At 41.7% G+C, this 9341-nt stretch overlaps 1 protein-coding gene across 4 annotated transcripts in view; it reads left to right on the top strand.

Moving 5' to 3' along the window:
- The first annotated feature begins 1206 nt into the window (after positions 1 to 1206).
- The window catches only part of PRRC2C (proline rich coiled-coil 2C), a 116568-nt gene continuing 108433 nt past the window's right edge, over positions 1207 to 9341 (top strand). For all 4 annotated transcript variants that reach the window (XM_012802674.2, XM_012802676.2, XM_023510737.1 and 1 more), the window contains exon 1: positions 1207 to 1396. The gene's annotated coding sequence lies outside the window, so the exon portion shown is untranslated. The remainder of the gene's footprint in view (positions 1397 to 9341) is intronic.

The raw sequence follows: 9341 nt of genomic DNA, 5'->3' as shown, positions 1-9341 counted from the left end.
GTCATTGTTGTTTGGCGGTCCGGGCTGGATTGGAACCTGCCACCTTAGGTGTATGTGGCTGGCACCTTAGCCACTTGAGCCACAGGCGCCGAGCCCAGACACATTACTATTACAGTTCCTCACTTGCAAATACACTCACCTACCTACTTACTTTATACTTGGCTGGTAAAACTCAGCATGGGAGAAGCTTACTGTCCATCTTCTTTGTAGCTGAACCAAAGAGCTGAGAGAAATCACTGTAAATAAACTGAATGGCTTATTTTACATCCGTAACCACAATCTTGAAACGTGATCTCAGTCTGAGCGTGGTAGCTCATGCTGCCCCTAATCCTAGCACTTTGGAAGGCCAAAGGAAGGAGGATCCCTTCAGGGGTTCAAGACCAGACTGGGCAGCTCGAGGAGAATTGTTTCTACAAAACACCACCAACAAAAACAGCCAGGCGCGGTGACAGGAACCTGTAGACCCAGCACTTCAGGAGCCTGAGGCAGGAGGATGGCTTGAGCCCAGGAGTTTGAGGTTGCAGTGAGCTGCGATGATACCACTGCATTCTAGCCCCAACAACAAAGCGAGACCCTGTCTCAAACAAAAAGGAAGTGCTTTTAGTATGCCAGTCCTACTCTGTTCTTCATAGTGGGTTTGACTTTTTCATTCTTTGAGATAACTTTGAAATCTTTTCCTCCTGAGGCAGGAGACTCGATTAAGCCCAGGAGTTGGAGATTGCTGTGAGCTGTGATGCCACAGCACTCTACCCACGGGGTCGGCTTGAGGCTCTGTCTCAAAAAAAAAAAAAAAGGAAATCTCCTCAAACTCCTACACACCAAGACCTGACAGTTTTTCCCCTACTTCACTGAGAATATACTGCCAAACTGCTGATTAAACAAATTTACACATTCACCCACCAGACGCAAGAGTGCTCATTTCACCGAGGGATCGTTATGGTGGTCAATTCGAGAGTTCCTTGGCAAGGTCTCACTCCTGCCAGGGTCTCAGATTAAAGCCTTGCCCTTCCGCGATGTCTCTGATTGCAGGAACTCCCTCCGTCCAACAGGAGGCGCCGTCGCCCTCCTGCAGGGTTGGGCCGCCACGGAGGCTTCACGTGATCTGGTCGTCTTAGCGCCGGGGGGCGGTCCTTGCGGAGATTTGCCTTACGTGCATAACGTCATGACGTTGTACGTAGGGGCTGGCTAGCCGCCATCTTGCTTCTTTTTCTCGCTCGCTCTCCCTTTCTGGAAGCTGCGAAAGTACTTTGGCGGTTTGTCCATCCGCAGCTTGGGCTTCCCCAGATCCGGTGGCCCTTCCGACCACCCCTCTAGCCCCAGCTCTCTCTCCCCCTTCCCTTGACCAGCACCCAGCGGAGACCCTTGTTGTGCACAAACTTGACACTCACCCTGGCCGGTAAGGAAACCGAGGACATAGGGGCCGCGATCAAAGAGGGCCCCATCGGGAAGGGCCAACGTGGGGCGGCCTGAGGCGTGGGAGCGCACTCAGACCCCAGCGCCCGGAGACTGGGGGGCTGCATGGAGAGGGCCTTGGATGTGAGCATCGCTTTTCTCTTTGGTTACCATCATCTCTGTGTCTGGGGACATCCGCCTCCTGCTTGGGGAGCGGGAAACCGGAGTCCGACCCGCCGCATGTGGTCTGCAGCGGAGGTCCTGGACCCGTCGGTCTTCTCCCACTCAGTCCCCAGCTCAGGCCCTGCTGGGGGATTATGCGCGTTGCTGGATAATCGAAGGGGATTTCCATCCTGGCGGACTGGCAGGCGCGCGGTCTTTTTTTCCAGTACGGAGGATGCTTCCCCCGTACAACTGAAAGGTTCAGACAGGGCCTTTAATGTCCACTTCGTGTACACTGACGGTAGGATTTGCAGTGAGCAATGTGGAGGAATACCTGTTTAGGTGAGAGGCACTGGGGAGGGGGGATCACGACCAGTCCTCCCTCCGCTGGGGAAGTACTGCCCAACTCTGCAGGAGGACGTGGGTACTCCTTTCGCCCTCTAGGCCGCTCCATCCCCCGACTTGCGTGGTGGATCCCACTCGGCGTCTCCCCGTCTTCCAGATAGCGTTGATGTTACTGGTGTTAGGGTAAAGGCTCCACGATAGGACCGAAGAAAAGGCCACTGGGTCAGTGGGGGCATTGATAGAGCCAGCCTTCCTTTGCGCGGAAGGATTGCGTTTAATTACTGGAAAGGTATATGTGTAGTTGTGATTTTGGATCTTTTTGAGGGTCTGACAGCCCGGCGTTTGCTGTCTTGGAAAGATACCCGGATTTCCGCATTGGCTGGTCTTCAGTCTAGGTTCACAGATTCCTACCTCGTTAGGGTACTTAGAATTGGACAGAAGGCCGCTCTGCTGTAAGGTTTTCGCGTGGAATGCACCAGAAGAATCGAGGTTTCTTGATTTTAAGTGCTTAATAGCTTACTCCTGCAAACAAAAATGACAGAGTGTTATTAAGCGCCAACCAAGCCTAACAACAGCATTTTTTAAAAGTAGATTTAACCTCCCGTGTTGGTAATTAAGATGCTGCTTTGACTGTAGCCATTTTTAGGTGTGTGTCACAGATGCACTGCAGCATCTTTTCTGGCTCACCTCATACATTGATCCCCTAAAAAATTCGGAATAGGTTGAATTTGAGTTTTGTCGTTAACATGTAGTCAAATAGTAATTCTCCCTTTCTGTAGTGGAATCTTCAGAATACAGGCTTTTTAATTGTTTGGGGGAGGGCAGGTCTGGTGAGCTTATATGTGTGGCTGTTCTCCCTCCCTCCACCATTACTTGACCTTTTACGATGTACTGAGCACTGTAATCAGCTCTTTTCATACATTATCTCTTTTTAAATTCCTACAAGTCTTTGGGGGAGGTGCTACTAACATCCTCATTTTACGGTTGAGGAAATGAAATCTGAGTAATTAAGTTGACCAAATTCACATAGCAGTTATTGGTGGCAGTGTATAGATTCAAACCCCTGCAGTCTAAACCCAGAGGGGATGCTCCAAGCCATCAAACTGCCTCCCTGTTCCTTGTCACATTCCTTGAAATTGTACTACCTGTAGTAACTAAAGGAGATACAGTACTGTTAACTGATTTTTTTTTTTTGCAGTTTTTGGCCTGGGCCGGGTTTGAACCCGCCACCTCTGGTCTATGGGGGCAGCGTCCTACTCCTTTGAGCCACAGGCGCCACCCTGTTAACTGATTTTTTTTTTTTTAACTTGACTACAATGTATGAACATTGTTACATGCAAAGGTTAAAATGTTGCAGGGTGTGAAAAACAGGTATACCGGCTTTAGAAATGGGGTAGAAACTAATTTTTTGATGCCCTTTTCTATTTAAATGCCAGATGGCTTAGAGATAATGTAAACGAACTCCACGATGTCACAGATAAAATTGTTAAAATTTGAGATCTGGCCTATATTATTGGTAGAATATTCCCTCATCTGTAAAATGTGTTTAATAATAATAGCACCTTTCTCAAAGTTTTGCTATAGGAATAAAAAAGAAAATGGATAATGTATGTAAAGGGCTTGTTTCTCTGCTCAGTACATAGTAAAAACTCAACAAATAATGGAGGGAGAATGTTAGAATATTGATAGAAGAAAATATTCTAATCACTAATATTCTCAGAATACTATAAATATTTCTTTGAGTACTTAAGAAATAGTTTTTCTTTTTTTTTTCCACATTCTCTCTTTTATGTATATATATACACACATATATACACATACATACAGGGTGGACATAAAGTTCGTGTGCAGTTTAGCATTGTAAACTGCAAACATAATAACTACACGCAAACTTTATGTCCACCCTGTGTGTATGTATGCTATAAAAAAAGTATAAACATGTATACACACACATATATTTCTTAGAAATTTCTTCTTCGTATGCTGTGGTGAAAAAGCCCTGGGATCAGTATCTTGCTTATAGCTGAAAATATAAGTTCAATGGAAGTTCTGGGTTATTCCAGGCCCTGTCTCCTCCCTGTTCCTGCTCTAGCCTTCTTACTGATAAAATGCCTTTGAAGATAATGTCCCCATCTCCCCCCAAGTTTCTCCTCTTTCATTTTGTGAATCAGGTAGGTAACTTGTGTTTTAATGCTATTTGTGTCATATTTGTGAAAGATAGGGATTGATCATTGGTACATAAATTGATCCAAGTGACTCATCACCTTATGATAGGGGTAATACAATGAAGGCTTATCTTAGTCTATGTTGTTACTTAGAAGTGAGAGTTAATATGTTAGTTTTCTGAGTCATATTTTAAATTCCTTAGTACTACCAGTAATGCATCAGTTGTAACATTCTTGTAGATAAAAATATTCTATAGAGAGGAGAACTTAAGTAAATTTTCTTCTTTTCTTTCTTTCTTTTTTTTATTTTTAAGAGATAGGATCTGCCTATTTTGCCCAGGCTGTTCTATAACTCCTGGGCTCTAGCGATTGTCCCCCTCAGTCTCCTTAAATAGATGGGACTACAGGCATGCACCAGTGAACCCGGCTTAGTGCATTTTCTATTGTTTGTTTTTTCTCTAGAAGAGCTAAAGATAGTCCTCCTACTTTTATGCCAGTTTTATTTATTTATTTTATTTTAAGATAACTCCTACTGCATTCTGATTTTCTTTTCTTAATTGACAGGATCTTATTAATGCTACCCAGGCTAGCCTTGACTTCCTGGTCTCTAGTAATTCTGTCTCAGCCTCCCAAGTAGCTGGGACTACAGCTGAGCACCACTGCCCCTGCTTTGCCTATTATTTTGCTTGACATTAACAAAATGCTAGTCATGTTTTGGGGCTTGTGTCTGCATGTATTTGCTGGCAAATCCAATCAAACAGGGCTATTACTTAGTTTCAACAGGAAACTTGTCTGGTTGGCAGACATGATTGACTTATACTTAAGAATCTAAGCACAAGATAACAGTGAAATTATTACTATCGATGTGATGTACTCACCCCTGTGAGGTATTGCTAGGAGCTCAACATTAAAGGAGGATGGGGTATTCGGCATTTGTGGAGTATGTCTGGTGTAAAAAACACTACCATATATTATTTATGTAGCATAACATCTAGTGGTTTTTTTCTATTTACTTGTATGTGTTCTGATACATGTTTTCCTTTTACTAAATTGTTTCCATGTCCTCATCACCTTGTATTGTGGTTGATGTATACCTAGAGTTTATGTATTATTGAATGAATGAGAATTGGAAACACCAAAGAATAGACCCACAACTAAAGTTAACTGATGAATATCTTACTGGAACAGAACAATGTCCTGCCAGATTTTTCCCTTTACCCTTTAAAAGAGTGTCACAAATAACCTTCAGAGAGGTTGTGTTTATCTAATATGTATTGTGAGATTTTTTTTGCATCAGATTTACCTTAATTTTAGCTTTATTCAAGAAACATCAAAGATTCTTTTAGTATTGTCACAGTGAATAACAGCATTGTGACTTTTAGTTCCTACGGCTCTATATGGTTGTGCAAGTTTGTGCAAAGATGAGTTCACCATCTCAAGGATTAATATTTAAAGTTGTCTTGCAATCGTTGGATCATGTCAGAATATAAAAACAAAAGTGCAAGGGAAAATGATGCAGAAGATTCATATTCAGAAAATTATTAAACACTGCCTAGTTTATGATGAGTGAAGACAGGGTAGCTAAGAGAGATCAGGAAGAGCTGAAATTTTTTGTTGAGCACTCAGTATGCCAGGCACTAAGTTAAGACTATTTTATGAATTATATTTTTAACTTCATACCTAGGAGCAAGAGATTTAATTAATTTGTTGAAGGGTACTTAGCTAGTATGTAGCAGAAGTGACATTTGAATTACTGATCCAGAGCCTGAGAGCTTAACTACATGAGTTTCCTAATGGCCAATATTAACCAAATTTAAGTTATTCACAATTTTTGCTTTATCTTCAGACTTTCTGTTACTTAATTTTTTTAAATTAACTTACTGCATGTAATTGAATAAATTTAAAAGAAAACTATACATGATTTTTTTTTTCCCCTCAACATGTTTTAAGATAAACTTAATTTTAAATAGTTCTCCATGGACCACTTAAACTGATGTAAGGTGTTAGCAGTGTTGGTATTACACCTTTCAGGACATAACTACTAAGAAAAATAAAGACGGATATAATCAGGCAATAGAGTTAATGAGGGCCAAAAGTGATCAAAGTCTAGAATGGAATAGATTCATCAAACAGGAAATGGCAGCATTACTGGAATAGAGATACAAATTAGAGTTTGGTTTGGTTTGGTTTTTTTTTTTTTGGAGACTCTCTCTGTTGCCATGATAGCTCATAGCGACCTTGAACTTGAGCAGTCCTCCTGCCTCAGCCTCCTGAGTAGCTGGGAATTGGCCACAATGCCGGGCTATAAATTACCCTCTTCAGGCAACCATTTTCTTTTCTTTTCTTTTCTTTTTTTTTTTTTCTTTTCAGTTTTCGGCCGGGGTTGAGTTTGAACCTGCCACCTCAGGCATATGGGGCTGGCGCCTCACTCCTTTAAGCCCCAGGTGCCTCCCCAGGCAACTATTTTCATGATAAACTGCAAAGGAATAGGTTTATTTAAATAGAGCAATGTAATAGGATGTTGCGGACAATCTGTGGCAAGGGAAAAACAAGAAAAAAATGAGCGAAAAAAGAAGTAGCTATAGAGATCAAGGCAGAGGAGAATTGTCTTAACAACAGAATATTAGAGCTTGATGTAGTAGAATTCAGAAAAATACGTGAGAAGTGGCCTTTGAATTTGTCTGCGAGGTCCTTGGTGACCCAGAAGAATTTAGGTCAAGTTCTAAGAGTGAAAAGTTAAAGAAAGAGGTGGAAAGTAGCGACATTTCTTGATTTTTAGGTATGTTGAATACTGAAAGTGAACTCTGGATTAAGAGTTTGAAAACAGGCTTGACGTCCATAGGTCAGGGGTTAGGGTACCGGCCACATTCATGGAGGCTGGTGGCAACTGTAACAACCCCACCACCAACAAAAATGACTGGGTTTTGTGGCAGGCATCTGTAGTCCCAGCTACTTGGGAAGCTGAGGCAAGAGAATCACCTGAGCCCAGGAGTTGAAGGTTGCTGTGAGCTATGATGCCATAGCACTCTATCAAAGACAATAAAGTGAGACTCTGTCTCAAAAAAAAAAAAAAAAAAGAATTTGAAAACTTAGGTTTAGTCCTTTTTGTTACTTTGTACCAGTGTTAACTTTGGATCAAGTTACTTGGCTTAAGTTTTAGATATATTCGTCTATGCAATAAAGATAGTATCTGTTTCCCCTCTTCCAGAGGACTGTTGCAAAGATCACATTAGATATGTATCTCATACCTATGGGATGTAATATTCTTTGATCTTTCATAATTAAAGCATGAAAAGGGGGAAATTAAAGATAAAAGGAGGATAGGTTTCCTATGAGTCTGGAAGATCCCTTCCAAGTAAGTCTGCATGGTAAGAGATGGCTACGTATATGTGGTTGGAGAATGATTATAAGGAGAAGTTAACAATTTATTTTTCTTCGTCTCTTTTTCCCTGTGAATAATGTGAAAAAGTTTAGGGCTGCTCTATATGGTTGTGCAGTTTGTGCACAAAGATGCTGGGTTGAAGGGTACAGCAGGAACTAGAATTCAGCCTGTACTCTCTTCCCAGAGGAATCTACCTCCACTGCTCCCCTGACCAAGAGGTGAACCTGTGTCTTCTATGTATTGTTCTGTTTACACAAAGACCCTATGAAGGCCACCAGATTCTGGAAAAGGCTCCTTGAGAAGACATATTAAGGATACATTTAAAAACAACATCAGAGGGCAGCGCCTGTGGCTCAAAGGAGTAGGGCACTGGCCCCATATACTGGAGGTGGTGGGTTCAAACCCGGCCCCAGCCAAAAACTGCAAAAAAAAAAGCTTCAGAAACAGCAGTGTATTTTAAAGATGTATATTGCAACTTATTAAATATTTTTAGAAATTGAAATAGTATATTAAATACCATACATATTTTATCAAATTTTAAAAAGGAGAGAATAAATAGCCAGGTGTCGTGGCAGGGGCCTAAAGTCCCAGCTGCTTGGGAGGCTGAGGCAAGAGAATTGCTTAAGCCCAAGAATTTGAGGTTGCTGTGAGCTGTGACGCCATGGCACTCTACCGAGGGCATCTCAAAAAAAAAAAGGAGAGAATATATGAGTATAACTATACTTAATACTATTTAATTTTTTTTTTTTTTGAGATAATCTTACTTTGACACCCTTAATAGAGTGCCATGGTCTCATAGCTCTTAGCAACCTGAAATTCTTGGGCTTAAGCTATCCTCTCAGCCTCCTGAGTAGCTGGGACTACAGATGTGTGCCTCCAAGCCTGGCTAATTTTTCTATTTTTAGTAGAGACAGGATCTCACTTTTGCTCAGGCTGGACTCAAACTCCTGAGCTCAAGGGGTCTACCACCTTGTCCTCCCAGGGTGCTGGGATTATAGATGTGAGCCATTGTACTTGTAGGTATTAATGAAGATTTGTAGATAATAATGAAGAAACACAGTACAGAAAGTACAGAACTACTTGTAAGGTTAGGAAAATGGAACTGGTGGAGGAATTGTATTTTAAAAATAGGAAGAAACTGGCTCGCTCAGTGCCTATGGCTCAAGTGGCTAAGGCGTCAGCCACATAAACCTAAAGTGACGGGTTTAAATCCAGCCCAGGCCCACCAAAAACAGCAATGACGGCTGCAACTAAAAAAATAGCCAGGCGTTGTGGTGGACACCTGTGGTCCCAGTTTACTTGGGAAGCTGAGGCAGGAGAATCGCTTGAGCCCAGGAGTTGGAGGTTGCTGTGAGCTGTGATGCCACAGTGCTCTACCTAAGGGGATAGCTGGAGGCTCTGGTTCGAAAAAAAAATAGGAAGAAATTGAAATAGGGTTTTTAATAGAAGTGAATTTTAAATTTATATTTAAAAACGAGATTTTTGGTGGACAGTTATATGAATTTTATATGTGTAGATTTGTGTAGCTCCCGTCACAATTAGGATTCATAATGTAGAATGATAAAATATCTCCCAACTGTAGAACTAGAGTCTTCTGGCATTTGGGGAACAGAAACAAACTGTTTCTTCTACTGAAGAAAGAACTACTGAACAGGGATAGAAATGCCAAGAATCGCTTACACATGCGTTTTTGACTTGCTTTTTGATTAGAAAGCAAAATATGTTTTGATTGTACAGTTGTGTTTATGATCAATTTGAAAGAATGAAGGTAGAAAGTACAAGAAAGAAAGAGGGGTAGGTTTTTTACATGTTTCAAGATAGTAAGTTTAAACTTCCTCTGCCTCCCAAGTAGCTGGGACCACAGGCACTCTCCAAAACACCTGGCTTTTTTTTTT

This window comes from Otolemur garnettii, unplaced genomic scaffold (assembly GCF_000181295.1).
Source record: "Otolemur garnettii isolate 467f Iridium unplaced genomic scaffold, OtoGar3 scaffold00016, whole genome shotgun sequence".
Taxonomy (NCBI): domain Eukaryota; kingdom Metazoa; phylum Chordata; class Mammalia; order Primates; family Galagidae; genus Otolemur; species Otolemur garnettii.
This window is presented reverse-complemented; position numbering and strand designations above follow the sequence as displayed.